Source organism: Adiantum capillus-veneris, chromosome 1, assembly GCF_014529385.1.
Source record: "Adiantum capillus-veneris isolate H3 chromosome 1, ASM1452938v2, whole genome shotgun sequence".
Lineage (NCBI taxonomy): Eukaryota > Viridiplantae > Streptophyta > Polypodiopsida > Polypodiales > Pteridaceae > Adiantum > Adiantum capillus-veneris.
In genome coordinates this window covers 186,269,906-186,289,590 of record NC_140931.1, presented here as the reverse complement: position 1 = coordinate 186,289,590, position 19,685 = coordinate 186,269,906, and the positions used below count along the sequence as shown (strand labels likewise).

The window sequence follows — 19,685 nt, the reverse complement described above, 5'->3', positions numbered from 1 at the left end:
GAGAATGAATTGCCTGTGTAGGTGCCTGAGAGCTATTGCGAGCAGGTATTGATGCCATGGCAATTGAGAGATTTAAATTAAGTCAATGATGTGATATACTAGCCTGCTACTGCTGTATGTCAGTGATCGTTCGACAGAAGCTGTTGCTTCATCTCTCTAATTCATAGATTCTAAACATAGCCCAAAACAGAGAGCCTATTCCTTGCCATTTTCCTTGCTTGTAATTACCTAAATTATCCAAACTGTAGTATCAAACATGTGCCTTCTTCCCAATCATCTTTCAAGATGTGTTTTAGAACATGTCTAAGCATGATCTATAGGCGGGCGAAGCTCTTTTGCCAAATAGAACATGTGCCTTCTTCCCAATCATCTGTCAAGATGTGTTTTAGAACATGTCTCAGCATGTCTAAGCATGATCTACAGGCTGGCGAAGCTCAGTTCAACAAATCTAAATTTCACCTCTTGAAATCTCTTGAAATTATGCACAGACCAGGTAGTTTCGACGGCGAAACACTTAACTTTTAACCTCCAACACCATGTAAGAGTGGATGATGCCATGGCAATGACTGAGCAGGTGGCTTGGGGCTCTTGGCAAGATTGGGTTTCGCCGGCAAAATACCTGTGAATACGTAGATTCTTGACCAACATGGGACTTGCTAGCTGTGTATTGGCTTTCCACACCTTTGACCTTCAACTGTGTTATGAGCTTCTTTTCCCCATTGAAATGCATACATATCTCAGTAAAATTCCAATATATCTCAGTCGAAAGGCATTCATATCTCAGTCGAAATGCATACATATCTCAGTCGAAAGGCATACATATCTCAGTCAAGCCATAAGATGAGGAAAGTTCTTTTCAACACTGCTCCATGCCAGGGGTTTCGCCGGCGAAACCCTGCCTGGGTATTCATCATTGGAAGGTTGCATGGGGGCGGGGGGAGCATATGCGGGGCATCATCAAAAGAGTTGGGGCATAACTCATCTATGGTGTTGGAGCATAACTCCTCTTTGGTGTTACACTCCGCATTTCTTGCGAGTTCTCGAAGTTATTACTTCATCTCTAACTCCACCATAACATCAACAATAAACACCATTCTGTGATATTGTACAGTTGTAAACAGAAATTATTTGACAGGGATTGGTGGTCGGGAGCCACAGATGGTGTAGGCTAAATGCGATGCCAATTGAAGTACAATCAAACAGTAGCCATCGGTTAAGGGAGATAACGACCGTTCGTCCTTCACATATCTTACTGTGGATGTGTTAATGGCGGAGGTTAAATTTTCTGGTTGGACTTCTTTTCCCATTTGCTTTGGCCATGAAGCCCATTGGCTATAAACTGCCTCTAACATGCCATTGCACTTAAAATGTCAGAAACTATCTGGAGTATTTCAAACCAACAGTATTTCGAGTGTTTGTGTAAGTGCCGAGGCTCTTCCCCCATTTTTGGAAGAGGCTACTGTTTGATTGTACTTCAATTGGCATCTCTTGCCAATACGTTGATTGTAGGAGGTACCCAGTATGGATTGGTGATTGGTTGAGATGTGTATGATGCATATACATAGGAGTGGGGCTGGTTTTAAGCATAGAAGGCCAATGCTAAGACCTTCGCAAAAACACACACACACACACACACACACACACACAATGCATGTGATGTCGGATTTTGACTGAAATGCATGTTCTTAAGTTTTGAATTTTAAATTTGGCCCATAAATAAGCATCTTGTTTTGAAGAAATTTTAAATGTACGTAAGTTTAATATTTTTGTTGATATGCTTATTTGTTCTTTATTTGTGCTTTGGAAAGAGGACAAAAGGTTCACCCAAAGTCATACGCAAGAAGAGGAAATCTGTTGCTAGCAGCAAGGATAGCGAAAAATTAGTTGATAAAGCTGAAAATGCTCAGGCTAATCAACAAGTAGAAGACATTCATGATGATCAAGGAGATAAAGAGGCCACTAATTATGATAAGGATGTAGATGGGGGTATGAAGGACAATGAGAAGGTGACAGATGACAAGGAGGTTGAGGAGGTCATCCCACAAGCTATTATCAGGCCTCAAGGCTCCGAGTTTATAGACAGTTTAACCCTCAATAAAGGATGTATACCCCCTATGATTCCTCTTTGTAGGTGTTTGATAAATGAGAGAGTACGAGAGCTTAGAAGGGACCTTTCTCTACTTAAGAAGGTTTTTGAAGAAGAAGGGTACCTTAAGATGAAAGGTATGTTCATCTTATCCATAAATCTTCCTGATGGTTCAAGTAGAGATGTTAATGAGGACATTACAAAAACTTGGGACAAGTATTGGCATATGGTTAACAAAGAGTTTGAGGATGAGCTTGAAAACAACGATCAATAATCCATGTTGAAGGGAAAGATGTTCTTTGTCTGGGAAGGGAATCATCGAGCGGCCTCTTGGATAGAGAGCATAAGCGAGGTCTCACGTAATGACAAGAAGAAACATGTGAGGGTTTTGGCACAATTTATTGTTCCTAACCAACAAGAGGAGTTGAGATTAATTGCTGCTCTTCAAAGATTGAACATGTAAGTCTTATTTTCATTTGTACATTAAATTTTTCTTTTTCTTTGTTTTAATGATACGTCTTGAGGTAATTTTTTTATGGTTTATTGTTTATGTAGAATGAATGAAGAAGAAATCATTAAGACCAACCTCAAAGACTACTTGTATCATACAAGTACCATTTGTTCTTTAGATGGGTCTCAAATTAGTGAAAATTTTACTTAGGCTGAACGAGTGTCAATGGAGAAAGAAAGGGCTCAAGAAGCACAATCAGGAAAGAGGGTTTGGTATCCTCTTACTCAATCTATCCTTGGTCCCATGGTTTATGGGGTATGTACTTAAATTTGTTAAGATTTGGTAAGATTCTAATAATCTTTTTGGTTCTTGATACATTTTATTGAAATGATGTATGCAGAATAAATGGAAATCTGATTTACAGGTAGCATTAAATAAGATACCTCTTACTTTGTCACAAGATGAACGTTTGAGGGTTGAGATTCAAGCAAAGAGGAATGTTGTTAAAGCTTACAATAGACTCATGACTAGGGTGAGTACAACACTCTATTAAAAGTATAATAAAAAGATTTGTTTGTTTATTTTTTTTGGTTATTGTAGAATCTATCCATGGTGAATCCTGCTAATGGAGAAGAATGGTTTCTAATTTTATGGAGTCTTCCTTTTGAGGATGAAAAATTCAAGATTACAATAGAGAAACTCTACTCTATATCTTGTGCTACATGTTCTCAAGAGCTAAAAATAAAATTGCTAAAGTTTTTGGGAGCAGATGAGAACTTTCGCCAAAGTTTTGGAATGCCTTTGGGAGATCATTTCTATATCCCTTGGTTGGCCAAGGAAGTATGGATGGATCAAGTCTTGGAGGATGCAAGAAGGCTTTTACAACAGGTTATAGATTCCACACATGGAGTTCACAAGGTGGTTTTGCCTCTAGATGTTCTTAAGCCATGCATGAATGCAAAGAGGGCATGGTTGGTCCCAAGATTTTTTATCTAGAGGACATGATTGGATGCTTTATCCTTAGAAAAAAATTGGATGCTTGAAAGCTAATCCCATGAAAATGCTTTAAATTAAATGCACAAAGTTTTGATGGTCCCATGACCATGCTTGGGTGCTATCTTTGAATACCATAATATGATTCTTGCTCCCAAGATTGCACTCAAATGCCTGGTCACAAGACTTTGAAAGCTTGGATGCTTGGTCCTAGGACCAAGCTTGTTCTCAAGACAATGCTCCTTAGACCATGTTTTCTCTAAGGACAAAGCTCGTAAGTCCATGCTTTGTTAAATCCTAGGACAAATAAATCTTTTGGAAAGATAATGTGAAGCCTTAGAAAAACGATGTGCTTGCTCCCTATACCAATCTACAATGAGTTGTTTCCCATGTCATGCATAAATGCAAATAATGAGTGATTACTCCCAAAGCTTTATTCCAAGGCCATGGTTGGATTCTTGGTCTAAAAACCAGTCTTTGATGCTTTATCCCAATCCCATGATGAGATACTTGGTCTCATGAGTGGCGATGCTTGAATGAACAAATTTTGCATAGTCCCATAACCATGCTTTGGTGCTTCCACACAAGACCTTGACAAGATGCATTGTCCCAAGTCCATGATTTATTGTACAAATGTGAAGTAAGAATATCTTTGGTAGGAGTTTCATCGTATTCCTAGGAAATAGTAGATTTTTAAAATGCACTTCAGGAATGCTATTTGGACCATTTTACTCTTACTGAGTTTTCCAGGACCATTTGACTAGTACAAGATGTAATATCAATTGAGAATTTGGTTTTGATCTATTACTCTTTTAGTCTATTAGTTTGAAAAATGATGTATATAACCTCAATGCAATTTCTATAAAATCTATGTTGTCTAAAATGTTATTTCAAAAAAATTGCAGGATGCACTCGTAGACCATTCATGATCGCTTCGATTTCACTTCTTGTCATGAATGGGGACACACCAATGATGCAATACAAAGTACATTGTGCCACACCAGATTGGAGGCCAAGTGATGGTATTACACTATGGAAGTAAGATAACAATGGCAAGTCAATGCTAGTAGTTGATGACCCTCATCTATTACCAATGGCTCGGTATGTTAAAGGCCACTACAAAGTCATCCTAGGGATATAGGATTATATTAAATTTTGGCAAACATTGGAATTGGATCTTTCATTCACACTAATACAAACATGTGATAAACTATATGAATGATGTAATACATGAGCTTTGATAAACCCATCCCGTCCATATTGGGTTGCACATGCATTTTTGGCCCAAAACTCAAGGTCCTAGATTTGTTGATTCCATGGATACCCAATTGGATCTCATAAGATTTTCAGAATATGAGGAATTAAATGATCATTATTGTGGGCCTCAAAGAGAAAAACCAAGGGAAGACTTCAACCCACTTGTAGATGTCCACCTAGTAAGGAGATTTTGTTCTATGGCTCCCTTTAAATCAAGATGTGTATCCTATTTGGCTTGCAATGGCTATGTCAGACATTGAAATGGATTAAACAATCACACAACTCTAAGAATGTACTGATACAATATCCAACACAATGTGCGACAATAAGTGGCTTGGTAGATGTGGAGGTCTATGTTGATTGGTGGAAAGGCTTTTAGATAGAGAAAAAAGTAAATCCTCATGTTTGGAAAGTTACTGATGTAATTGTTTGTTCATGGAGACCTAAAATCTGGGATTGCATACAAGAATAAAGATACCAACAAGGGAAGCTAAGAAATCTCAACAAGGATTGTATATAATTAGAGATATGCAATCCCATCAAGATGCATGAAATCCTTAAAAAATATAAAAGCCCAAATGTTGTTTTCATCTCCCTTTATTTATGTTGTTTAGAAACACCACCTTTTTTTAAGAACTATCAATCTCTTCGAAAGCTCCTTTGTTGCATTTGCATGATTGGGAAGAGAGAGAGAGAGAGGAAGGGGGGGGGGGGGGGGGGGGGTCCCAAATATGTGAAAATTTCCCACATTATGCAAAATGCACCAACTTCAAAATTCCCATAATATGAAACTTTTCCTATTTTATCTAATATGGTCTTAAAAGGCATTTGAGCCAAATGTACTCAACCAGACAACATACATCTGACCCAACCACAACCATCCAAAGCTACAAAACCTATCTTGTAATCACCACCACCTGCAAAATCTACCAATTTCATAGCTAGAAGTGGCCGCAGTAAATAAGCAAGGGATAAAACCTCTTCATGAGCATACTAGGAGAAAAGGGAATTGAGAAATTTAATCGAGAAGGATTACACATGGAAGATTAATCCAAGCTATTCTCTCATATAAAATAATCTTTGGATAATAGTGAAGGCAACATTAGACCAAAAATCAAGTGAAGGCACCTAAACTAGGCAGGTTAGGCACAAGTCATTGCCAAAGATAAGAAGATGTAGGAATACTTATCACATCTCTCCGTGACAAAAATGTGAAATTTATAGATGAATGTTGTAGCGCAAACAATACATGGGATGTTTTGGAAAAGAAATTTAGAACCAAGCTCAAGGAAGCAAGGTCTGTTAAGTATGGAGCCTGATTTACCCTTGTAATTTTCTGTGGTAAAAGCGCACATTTGTAAGGCCCCCATTATGAGGAGAAGCCATCGTGCGTGAAGGAAAATCACTCACCGGAAACCAAAATTTTCACGAACAAGAATCAGGGGCAACTTTAGAGGCCTCGGGGGCGGAGGTCCCCGAGACTTTTTTTTCGCCGGAATATTATGGCCGGACGGCGGCCGAAAAGTGGTCGGAAAACAACCGGTCCGTTGACCGGTGGTCGAAAGTCAATGGCCGGTGGCCGAATTCAAAAGCGGACTTGTCTTCTCAAGGGCGGCCACACATGGGCGGATTGGAGGGTCTGATTTGGACTTATTCGCACAAGGGCGGCTACACATGGCTGTCTCTCATAAGAGAGGGCAGCCCTTTTGGTCTATAAAAGGAGGCCATTTCTACACACATTTCATAGTGTGAAGTTGATGCAACAAGGTGAGTGTGAGGTGGTGAGAGTGAAGCAAGGCCGGAGCTCTATTAAGGGTTTGATCCCTTTGTAAACTACTTCTTCTTTTGAAGTGCTAAAGCCATTGAGTGGCTGCTTTCCCGTGGACGTAGCCCTTATTGGGTGAACCACGTATATCATGTGTACTCTCTCTCTCTCTACTCTATAATCTCTTGTGTGTGAAATCTATCTCTCTCCATTAAGTAATCTACTCAACAATCTCTTTAGCTACGTCTTATTTCCTAACAACTGGTATCAGAGCAAGGTTTGCTCGTAGCTAAATTATCTCAAGGAAAGGATTCCTTGAATTGATTGGAGTTATGGCGGAGGAAGGGAAGCTCAAGATTGAGAAGTTCAACGGCAAAAACTACCAACATTGGAAGATGCAGACTGAAGACTATCTCTACCAGAAGGACCTCTATTTGCCACTAGGCGGTCTTGCGAAGAAGCCCGCAACAATGGCAGATGAAGCATGGATTGTCCTTGATCGAAAGGCACTGGGAACAATCCGGTTAAGCTTGGCGTCAATGGTGGCCTTCAATGTTTTGGAGATGAAGACCACGGAGGACTTGATGAAGTCACTTGACGACTTCTACGAGAAACCATCGGCATCCAATAAGGTATTTCTTATGAAGCGCTTGTTCAATCTAAAGATGGCAGAGAATGGTTCAGTTGCAGAACACCTAAATGACTTTAACACAAACATAAGTCAACTTTGATCAATGAAAATCAATTTCTATGACGAAGTGCGAGCTCTCCTTATACTATCATCTCTACCGGATAGTTGGGACAGCCTTGTGATGGCTGTAAGTAATTCTATCTCTGGCACAAATACTCTTAAGTTTGATGATGTTGTCGGTGTTCTCCTAAGCGAGGAAATGCGAAGGAGAAGCACAGGAGAATCATCAAGTGTTGTACTATCAGTGGAAACAAGAGGAAGGACTAAGGAGAGGTTCAAAAACCAAAAGGATCGTGATCGCTCAAGGCGGAGCAAGTCACGCACAAAGTCGGTTCTTGAATGTTGGAACTGCGACAAGAAGGGCCATGTCAAGAAGGATTGCTGGTCCAAGAAGAAGAAGGAGACAGAGTCTCAAAACAACAAGCCAACATCGGAGGCCAATGTGGCAGATAAAGTAGAGCAAGATGCTCTAATTCTCTCATTAGACAATGTGTTTAATTCCTGGATAGTAGATTCTGGGGCTTCATTCCATGCGACACCACACAAGCAACATTTCCAAGACTACACCAAAGGTAATTTTGGGTATGTATACTTGGGAGATGATGAAGCTTGTAAGATTGTCGGCAAAGGTACAGTTTCTGTCAAAACTGCTAACGGAAATGAATGGAAGTTTAAAGATGTTAGGCATGTTCCTTCTCTTCGCAAAAATTTGATCTCTACAGGACAATTGGACGATGAAGGTCACAACATTGCATTCGGAAACAAAATGTGGAAGATCTCAAAGGGATCTTTGGTGGTTGCCAAGGGAGAAAAAGTCGGTACACTTTACTTGTGTACTGTTAGCACGCAACCTTCAGCTTGTGCAGCAACTACAGAAGTTGACAGTGCGGTGTGGCACTACCGACTTGGGCATATGAGTGCCAAAGGAATGCAAATCCTTCAAACAAATAAGCTTCTACCAGGTTTGAAAGAAGTGGACTTAGAGTTCTGTGAAGATTGTGTTTATGGTAAACAAAAGAGGGTAAAATTTCAAAAATCAGGAAATGAAAGAAAAAATAAAAAACTTGAGTTGGTTCATTCTGATGTTTGGGGTCCTGCAAGTACACCATCACTTGGTGGCTCATTGTACTATGTAACATTCATAGACGATGCGACTAGAAAAACATGGGTTTATGTCATGAAGAATAAATCCGATGTATTTTCCATATTTCAAAGGTGGAAAGCCTATGTGGAGAATGAAACAGGTACCAAGGTTAAATGCCTCAGATTCGACAATGGAGGTGAATATTGCAGCCAAGCTTTTGAAAGCTTTTGTGCTAGCAATGGCATTCGGAGGCAAAGGACAACCCCAAGGACACCTCAACAAAATGGGATTTTGGAAAGGATGAACAGGACAATCATGGAACGAGCACAAAGCATGCGGCTACATGCAGGCCTACCCCTTGAGATTTGGGCGGAAGCTGTAAGTACGTCTATGTACTTAATCAATCGGTCACCCTCAACGGCATTGGATGGGGGAGTTCCAGAAGAGGCATGGACAGGTAAACCGGTGAATTATGCATTTCTCAAAGTGTTTGGGTGTGAGGCTTTCATGCACATAGATAGAAGCCTAAGATCAAAGCTAGATGCAAAGTCCAAAAAGTGTTTCTTCATTGGCTATGGAGAAGGAGACTTTGGGTATCGCCTATGGAATCCTGAAGATGGTAAAATCTTAAGGAGTAGAGATGTAATTTTTAATGAAAAAAATATGTACAAAGATTACTTGGAAAGAAAACAAACAAAAGAAATAGGTGATGAGTACATGGAGCTTGAGGACGGTGAAGACTCAAGGACTGCAAACGGTGACAATGTGCAACAACGTCAACCAAATGAGGAGCCTCAACCTATTCCCCGAAGATCTACAAGAGCAAGTAGACCTCCAGAAAGGTTTGTTCCTTGCTTCAACCATCTCTTGATCTCAGATTCTGGAGAGCCGGAATCATACGAAGAAGCCATGCAACATGAATCCAAAGAAGAATGGACAAAGAGCATGCAAGTGGAGATGGAATCACTACATCGCAACCAAACATGGGAGTTGGTTGAGTTGTCTAAAGGTAAGCGGGCACTTCAAAACAAATGGGTGTACAAGCTGAAGGAAGAAGAAGGTGGGAAGAAAAGGTACAAGTCTAGGATTGTGGTAAAAGGTTTTTCTCAAAAGAAAGGTATTGACTTCAATGAAATATTTTCTCCTGTTGTAAAAATGAACTCAATTAAGCTTGTCTTAAGCCTTGTGGCTGCTCATGATCTAAATCTCGAGCAAATGGATGTAAATACGGCATTCCCTCATGGTGACTTAGAGGAGGAAATCTACATGCTTCAACCAAAAAGGTATGAAGTAAAAGGTAAGGAGAAAATGGTTTGCAAATTAAAGAAGAGCTTGTATGGTTTAAAGCAAGCATCAAGACAATGGTACTTGAAGTTTGATCGATGGATGTTGGATCATGGATTCACAAGATGCAACTCGGATCACTGCGTCTATACGAAGAATTTGGGAGATGGGAAATTCATCATCCTAATGTTGTATGTTGATTGCAAATGCTAACATGCAGGACATCAAAGACCTAAAAGAGGAGCTATCCAAATCTTTTTCAATGAAAGATTTAGGTGCTGCAAAGAGGATACTTGGTATGAAAATATCAAGGGACGGGACGAAGAAGACAATAAAGCTATCTCAAGAAGATTACATCAAGAAGGTACTAGAAAGGTTTGCAATGCAAAATGCAAAACCAGTTTCTACACCTTTGGCTGGTCATTTTAAACTAACGAAGGATATGTGTCCAAAGACACAAGAGGAGATAGCCTATATGTCTAAAGTTCCATATGCTGCAGCAGTAGGTTCTCTAATGTACGCTATGGTCTGGACAAGGCCAGACATTGCACATGTAGTGGGAGTTGTGAGTAGGTTCATGGACAACCCAGGTAAAGAGCATTGGCAAGCTGTGAAGTGGATACTTAGGTATCTAAAAGGGACAACAAAAAATGCTTTGTATTTTGGAGGAACTGATATTTTTCTAGAACGGTATGCTGATGCAGATATGGCAAGTGACAAAGATACTCGAAGGAGCACTACTGGCTATGTGTCACTGTTGGAGGCACAGCAGTAAGCTGGGCTTCAAAGCTGCAGAAAGTGGTTTCACTTTCTACCACGGAAGCAGAGTATGTAGCAATGACGGAGGCAAGCAAAGAAATTCTGTGGCTTCACAGATTCTTAGAAGAGCTTGGATTCAAACAAGACAATTGTGTCTTGTACAGTGATAGCCAAAGCGCTATCCATCTTGCAAAGAACTCAGCCTTTCATTCAAGGACAAAGCACATTGAGGTGAGATATCACTTCATACGCACTCTTTTGGAAGAGGGACAGCTAAAGCTAGGAAAGGTGCATACAAGTGAAAATCCTGCAGACATGTTTACAAAGGTGGTCAACAAGGAGAAGTTGAGCTTTTGCTCATCTTCAACCGTCATTCAAGGATAAGAAGCCAAGATGGAAAGCAGTCACAGGTTTGGTATGGAGATCAGTCTCCAAGTGGGAGATTGTTAAGTACGGAGCCTGATTTACCCTTGTAATTTTCTGTGGTAAAAGCGCACATTTGTAAGGCCCCCATTATGAGGAGAAGCCATCGTGCATGAAGGAAAATCACTCACCGGAAACCAAAATTTTCACGGACAAGAATCAGGGGCAACTTTAGAGGCCTCGGGGGTGGAGGCCCCCGAGACTTTTTTTTTCACTGGAATATTATGGCCGGACGGCGGCCGGAAAGTGGTCAGAAAACAACCGGTTGGTTGGCCGGTGGTCGGTAGTCAATGGCCGGTGGCCGGTGGTCGAAAGTCAATGGCCGGTGGCCGGTGGCCGAATTCAATGGCCAGTGGCCGAATTCAAAAGCGGACTTGTCTTCTCAAGGGCGGCCACACATGGGCGGATTGGAGGGTCCGATTTGGACTTATTCGCACAAGGGCGGCTACACATGGCTGTCTCTCATAAGAGAGGGCAGCCCTTTTGGCCTATAAAAGGAGGCCATTTCTACACACATTTCATAGTGTGAAGTTGATGCAACAAGGTGAGTGTGAGGTGGTGAGAGTGAAGCAAGGCGGGAGCTCTATTAAGGGTTTAATCCTTTTGTAAACTACTTCTTCTTTTGAAGTGCTAAAACCATTGAGTGGCTGCTTTCCCGTGGACGTAGCCCACATTGGGTGAACCACGTATATCGTGTGTACTCTCTCTCTCTCTCTCTCTCTCTCTCTCTCTCTCTCTCTCTCTTCTATAATCTCTTGTGTGTGAAATCTATCTCTCTCCATTAAGTAATCTACTCAAAAATCTATTTAGCTACGTCTTATTTCCTAACAAGGTCAACATGAAAAACATCAACAATGTAATGCAAAAAGTTGAAGACATGGCTAGCCTAGTCAATAGGCTCAAAAGTATACACACACAAAAACTTTGAGTTTCCAAGGGACGAAAAGAGAGCCAAACTTTTAAGTGATCTTCCACCTTAATTTGATCATATACTCGCCATAATAGAGGACAAATACCATACACTAGATTTGCAAGATGTAATAAATTCTCTACAAGGTGAAGAAAAACAACACAAAATAAAATTGCAAAGAACTTCTTGGGGAGGTCCTCTCATCATCATCATCATCAAAGGAAAAAAAAAAGTGCCTAACATATGGTAGGCTAGGTCATCAAGCCAGGATTTCTACCAAACAACATGTGTCCTCATTGTGACAAAAGGATGTCACAATAGCAAGGTGTTTCTACAAAGAGTGGTAGCAACAAAAAACAATAGCACCACAAAGACATGTAGTAGATGGACATGTAGTAGATGGACATGAAAAACAAGAAGAAGAGGGCAACAAGTAGTGTCTACCATGCATCAAATTGTAATATTCAAAAGTGAACACATTATGATGTACGTGGTATTGCATTGCACATTTCTAAGATAGCCTAGACGAGCTTGGGCTCAAGGGGAGGATACAAATGCTTGTTTACATCTTGTAAGAGTTAAAACCCCAAGGGAAGGTTGTTGAGCATGGAATTTAGCTTATGATCTTTATCTTTTTTGTGAAAATACTCTTGTATGAAATAATTACCCCATGAAAAGAGTATCTCCATGAGATGATTACTCATGAGATTATTTCCATGAAATGAATACTCCCATCTACTATGTGCACGAACCGCCCATGTGATACCAACCTGGAAAATATGCATTTCACAAAAGTCCAAAATCATCTTTTTGAAGAGGAGTCGATTGTTCCTACTTGCATTGCATCTGATGTAAGCCACAAGATGCTTCTCTTCATCTATAAAAGATAAACATTGCACACACTTCAACAAGCCATGACTATTCAATCCTCTTTGATCATGAATGGATCACTGTCATTTCCATCGTCACTCTCTAACAAGCACCACCTTGTCCACATGAAGTACAATATTTTGCACACCTCACCTTCAATGTCATCTCATTTATGGGACTATTAAAGAAAACCACATGTACTTAGGCAGGCATGTTATTTCTTAAACAAAAAGCACATCAGCTGCTTTAAATGCTACAAAGATCTTTGTAGTTTATACATGTTCTTTTTCTCTCCCTTTTGAAAAAAACATTAAGGCTGCATTCTGAGCACTTCCTCAAGCAAGTGACCTTTCAAAAATGCTAACGATACATTCACTTTGACTTGATAAAGTGAGAAGGAGCTATTCAAATTTGACTTACATTCGAATTTTTTATTGTGTCAAAAAAAATTATCCTAGAAAATATTATTTCATTAATTATTGTATCAAAATTCTCGTATAAAATGCTGGACATTCCCACACTTGGCATACAATCGCTTGCCCTTGGCGGTTTGTGCATTAGGAGTGGAAAGGCCCCTTTTGGTGAGAAAGAAAAAGTTAAATACTAGATTCCTAAACTTTGGAGTTTAATAGATGAGATGCATTGCATTTTACATTATGGAGTATGATACTCTCTAGGATATTGTAATGGAAATGGCCTATGAACATTGAGAATAGCTAAATTAAAAAAGAATTGTAGTGAGCATTTTTATCAGACTACTTTGAAAAAATAGAGGGTGAACTTGACTAGAGGTAGCAACATAACCGTTATACTTAATTAACTTGGCATGAACAATACTTTGCAAGAGAGAGAATTAGAGAACTTGACAACAATTGAGGACCAGATTTATGTGGAGCCAGTCCCCCCTCCCCACCCCCCCCCAACCACCAAAAAAAAGGATTTTGTATTATTTTCTCCCATAAAGAGAGAATTGGTACAATACAAGCTTTGTGTTCCTTGAAACCTTGATGGTGCAATGAAGATAGAGAGCTTCATGCACCACAATTATGCCCGTAACTTAACTAAATAAAAGCATTAACTTGTCCCGAGCTTCAGTCCCAAGACCTCAAACACCTTCAAAGGTGGAGAGATCTAGCAAGGAATGAGGGTAGGGAAGAGGAAGAAGAAGCATTATTTTTACAAGAAAGAAATAATTCCTCACTTATCATCAATCTTGTTGCTTAGCATATCATAATAGCATAGTAACGATGATGAAGAGGATGGAAAGCTTAAGCATTGAAGCATGGCTCTTGGTTGGATTTGCATTCCATAGCCAAGAGTGTTGGTGTAGGCTCTCAACTTCTCACCAAGCTTGGAGAAGGATATGAAGTTCTTGCACTTAGCACTTCACACAATGAGTGTGTGTGTGTGTGTGTGGGGGGGGGGGGGGAGCCCTCGGGGGGTATATCTTGCATCCAAGCCCCCTAGTTTATTGGATTGACCCCCTCTTTTAGCTCATGCTTGTAGCTCATTGGCTTTCTAAATCCCAACCAATCAAAAGTCTTGGTCACAACTAGCAATAGGGGTAGCCTTTGGACAAGTGGCCTCCTTTCCCCTTTAAGAGAGAGGGCTTGATAAAAGTTTAAACAATTAATTTAATTAGCTAAATTCTCATTAGACCTCTCTAAAGGGTCAACCAATAGGCTTTAGGCACACCATGAGGGCAACCCAACAAGGGTCTTGACATGTGTCCCTTTTGCCTCTTTGAGCAAGGGGTACCCTTTGGGTGAGGCAGTAATCACTCAACCCCACCCCCTACTCTCATGGCTCGCCCCCTCCTTTGTAGGCATTGGTTTGACTTTCAAGCCCTCAAGCACCTTGGCCCCCAACATGCTTAAGCACCTCAGGAACCTTAGTCACAAGCATGGGATCAGTAAGAGTATGGGCTCTCTCTCTCTCTCTCTCTCTCTCTCATCCCCCTAGCCTCAAGGACTTGTAGGGATTGGAGTTGAACTTTCAAGCACACGTCTAGCTTAAGCATGCACCTTAGATATCAATTATCTCATGCACTTTAATCATCAAGAACCTCAAGCATAGGCCTAGCTTAACATAAGGTCCAGGGTTCCCATAGCTTGTTGCAACCTAGTAACAAGATAGTTCACAAACATTGGGGCATCATCCGTAGCACCTTCATGTGCAGAATCAAAGTTTTCAATATTCATTCTACTCTCTTTATTATTGTCAGTCATGCTACTTTAAACTTATGTATATGATACTTTGTGCTTTGGTACCCTCAAAAACCTTAGTTTCTTCTCTTTTTTACCTTTGAAAATTATCTCTCAAACAGGCAAACCAGTGATTTAGAGACTGATGATTTCAAAGAGTCTTGTTGAGCTTGCTAGTAGCTCAATAATGTGGTTAAGCCAAAGGCAAGCCCCAAGAGACTCCATTATTAAGTCTATAGTTCCCAATGGTGTACCTTGAACTAAGTCCTTTTCAGCCAGGATAATAGATCCATGTCCCACTTACCCTCTTGCAATGAACAGGTCCAACCTTTCATGGAAAACTTAAGGACCACTTTTCTTAAGCAAGAAAAGAGAAACCAATAGCTTTGATACCAATGTAATGTAAATGGCCTATGAAGATTGAGAACAACAGAATTAAGAAAATTGTAGTGAACGTTTTTATGAGACTACTTTGAGAAAATAGAGGGTGAACTTGATTAGAGGTAGCAACATAACCATTATACTTAATTAACTTAGCATGAACAATACTTTGCAAGAGAGAGATAATTAGAGAACTTGACAACAGTTGAGGACTGGATTTATGTGGAGCCAGTCTCCCCCCCCCCCCCCAAAGGCTTTTGTATTATAGTTTCTCCCATAAAGAGAGACTTGGTACAATACAAGCTTTGTGTTCCTTGAAAACTTGATGGTGCAATGAAGATAGAGAGCTTCATGCACCACAATTATGCCCATAAAATAGCTAAATAAAAGCATTAACTTGTCCCGGCCTCAATCCCAAGACCTCAAACACCTTCGAAGTGAAGGGGAAAGCTGGGAGCATAGCAAAAGAGAATATGCATGCACATACTCACACACACACACACCACCACAGCCACACACACAGTTTGGAGGGGAAGAGCCAACACGTATTATGTGCCCCCTTTATTTCTTCTCTATCTTATGCACTAAAGCACAATACACATTGTACTTAGTGTTAGTGGCTCACACAAGTGTATAGCTGTACACTTAGGGTTAGTAGCAATTAGTGATGGGTGGTCGTCCACATGGCCATTAAACCTAACATTCTCTCACTTGATGGCCAATGTGGGAGGCCACAAGAATGGAAGAGAACCACTCTTCACCCAATTCCCATCAACTCACGATAGTGTTGAAACTGATGGCTGGAGAGACTTTTAGTGGGTGCATTTGTTGTGTTCTTTGAGATAGAAATCTTCACTAGGGACTGCAACAATGATACTTGTAACTGGCTATGGAAGCTCTACAGCACAAACTACCAAAAGAGGGCTGAAAAATTTAGCTCCTAAACGATAGCTCAAATAAGGTTTTTGATAGATCGAATGGCTTTGAAATCGGGGTAAAACTCTAAGACACCTGATGGAAACGCTCTCGGAAAGCTGATGGCAAAATCGGAATTCTGTTTGTACTCTTAGAAGTGCACGTGTGCGGAAACAATTTTGAGAATAAAATCACTCAGATACCAAATGAAGGGGATCTGGGAGCACAGTGGAAGAGGAATACACACGCACACACACACCACCATAGCCACACACACAAGTTGGAAGGGGAGAGCCAACACATACTGTGTGCCCCCTTTCTTTCTTCTCTATCTTATGAAGTAAAGCACAATACACATTGTACTTAGTGGCTCACACAAGTGTATAGTTGTACACTTATGGTTAGTAGCAGTTAGTGATGGGTGGTCGGCCACATGGCCATTAAACCTAACACGAAGGTGGAGAGAGCTCGCAGGGAATGAGGGTAGGGAAGAGGAAGAATAATCATTATTACAAGAAAGAAATAGTTCCTCACTTATCATCACTCTTGTTGCTTAGCATATCATAATAACATATTAATGATGGTGATGATGTTGGCAAGCTTAAGCATTGAAGCATGGCTCTTGGTTGGATTTGCATTCCATAGCCAATAGTGTTGGTGTAGGCTCTCAACTTCTCAACAAACTTGGAGAAGGAGATGAAGTTCATGCACTTAGTACTTCACACAATGACAGTGTGTGTGTGTGTGTGTGTGTGTGTGTGTGTGTGTGTGTGTGTGTGTGTGTGTGTGAGAGAGAGAGAGAGAGAGAGAGAGACCACAGCTAAACACATGATTTTGATTCTTGTTTCTCCACATATGTTGAATTTGATCATTGTAGGAGACAATCGATCTTCTACATGATCCTTGTTCTTCTCTTGATATGAGTTTGTTGAACTTCTGATGTGGAACTTATTCTTCATTTCTTTCAGTTGTGCACTTTCTGAAGTCGTCTTCTTTGAAGCAACGTTTGTCAATTCTTTAGGTATGTCAATGATGACATATTCTCGTGGTTGCTGCTCTTTCTTCATTTATGAGTCTACCCCATGATTTATGAAATTGTTTGTCTCGCCTTTTCCGCTTTCATACTCACAAGTTTCATTACCTTCCTTTAATACCTTTATCCTAAAACAAGGAGTTATGTCATAGTCATTCTTGTCACAAAATTTTGTAGGCATTTTTTCATTCACACACATTTAGAGTTACCAATATCTGCTCCCATCCAAAGGGTTCAAATAGTTCCTCTAGAAATGGATCCTTTACATATGACTCATCTTCTATTGAGTGCTCTAGGATACAATCTCTATATATGGTCGCTTTTGCTGACCCTTGTTGTGACATCCTTATGCTACAAGTAGAGATGGTCATAGCTTCAATGTTGAACCATTTTAAATTGACGCATGAATGGTCGTCCCAGAATAACCCCAAAGTTGTTTCCTTTTTCAAAGTCAACTATAGCAAAAGTGTGTTCGTACTCTATTCCTCAACAGAATACAATATTTTGTTCTAGCATTCCTAAGGATCTCTCCACATATCCATCTGCTAGTTGCAACTTCATGTGCATTTTCCTGACAGTTGGTCTCCCCAATTCTCCCAGGTTCCCTTCCTAGAAATGGCTATTCCAGCCCCACTGTCAAGAATTGCTATCATTTTTACTCCCTTGTACTTTAGTGGTAAGTTTGTGTTCCGTTATTCTCCTTTGCAGTAGTCACCAATGTTATTCACTGGCACAAGCTTTGCTTTTGATTTCTTTGGCCGTGTTGTTTACATGATTTCATCTGCAGGTTTACCTTGTGGATGGATTTTCAGCCCCATTTTTTCCAAGTTTTTGCCCATTTGACCCCATAGATGTGGTCTGATTTTCATCAACTTTGAGAGAGTAATCTTGCATTGTACAGGAGAAGACAACAGTCAACAGTTCGTGCAAACTTTTGGTATCCATAAATTTTTTTGTGGCTTTCCACTGAGAAGGTACCACTCCAACGTCCAATTTTGTTTCGTGTTCTCCTATGAAGGATGTCAAAGTCTGTAGAGAGTTTGGTTTGCTCACTACAAGAGGTTCTTCATAGTAACGATGATAGCAGTGTGGCACTCAAATGTGAAAATTTACGGCATCGATATACGCATGGCTATGCAACAAATACTATAGCGACACTCATAGCGACGCGTATAGTGATGCCGACCCTGTAAAAAAATAATCTGCGAGCGCCAAAAACTCAGATCTCAAATCTGAGTTTTGGCACTCTTGCGAAACAAGTATACATGTGCCTCTCTCTCTCTCTCTCTCTCTCTCTCTCTCTCTCACTCTCACACAAACACACACACATACACACACACACACACACACACACGAGGAGAGGAAGGAGATACAGGTATTCTCCTTCCCTCTCCTCCCTCTCATGTTCCCTTCCCCTCTTTCTCTCTCTCCCTCTCTCCCACACACACACACACACATTGTGTGTGTGTGTGTGTGTGTGTGTGTGTGTGTGTGTGTGTGTGTGTGTGTGTGTGTGAGAGAGAGAGAGAGAGAGAACGTACACACACATGCATAAACATGTATGGCACGACCTCATAAGACCCTTTATACATCAACACCACAAGCCAAGTCCTAGTATTGCAATTCCAAGTTCTACGTTCGCGTTTTTAAAAAAAAACTATTTAGTAGCATACAGTTTTGGGAAAAAATTGTGATTTGAAAATGTGATTCTCAAAGTATAACTTTTCTAATAACAAACCAGTCAACAATCTCAACTTTTGTGAATAACCATGGTATAAACAATTTCATCATTTTATGACGGTTATCCTATTTATGAAAAATATCCAAATCCAACGAGTTACCACGCAAAATTATCATAAATTAAGCATGTCACAGTTATCTTCTAAGTAGGTGAATGAGCACCTACCTGCTTGTAGGTCTGATAGCCAACCCATTCTCGACGTATAGATTGTTGTAGCTTCTAACTCGAGGGTACTCCGTGTGTGTGTGTGTGTGTGTGTGTGTGTGTGTGTGTGTGTGTGTGTGTGTGTGTGTGTGTGTGTGTGTGTGTGTGTGTGTGTGTGTGTGTGTGTGTGTGTGTGTGTGTGTGTGTGTGTGTGTGTGTGTGTGTGTGTGTGATGACTTCACCAATGTTGAAATTGAATCAGCACAACCTACTCCATGTATGTGTGTCTATGTTGGATAAAATACCCTGCAATACATGTAGATAAGCTTGCCATAATGACAATTTTGAAGGGTTGTCGATCATGGATAAACTACAAGGGAAACTTTGGCATGTGTGTGTGTGTGTGTGTGTGTGTGTGTGTGTGTGTGTGTGTGTGTGTGTGTGTGTGTGTGTTTTGTGTTAACAACTTATGGGCTTGTAAAAAATGCATAAAGAGAGGGCGATGAAACCAGCTTGAGCATGCAGATCCCTTCTAATAGGCTGAGTCCATGCCAAATGGTTGTATACTACCATGTTGATAAAACCTTTAATGGGTACAAAGTACAAGATATTCAATGACTGCTGCCAGTGGCAATATAGCATTAGGGATTGCCAGTACCATGAATTCTTACCATTTCTTACTTTGCAACTTGAA

At 40.4% G+C, this 19,685-nt stretch overlaps 1 pseudogene; it reads left to right on the top strand.

Annotated features, from left to right (window-relative positions):
• The first annotated feature begins 1,745 nt into the window (after nucleotides 1-1,745).
• Nucleotides 1,746-3,533, top strand: LOC147466165 (uncharacterized; annotated as a pseudogene).
• Nucleotides 3,534-19,685: the final 16,152 nt, after the last annotated feature.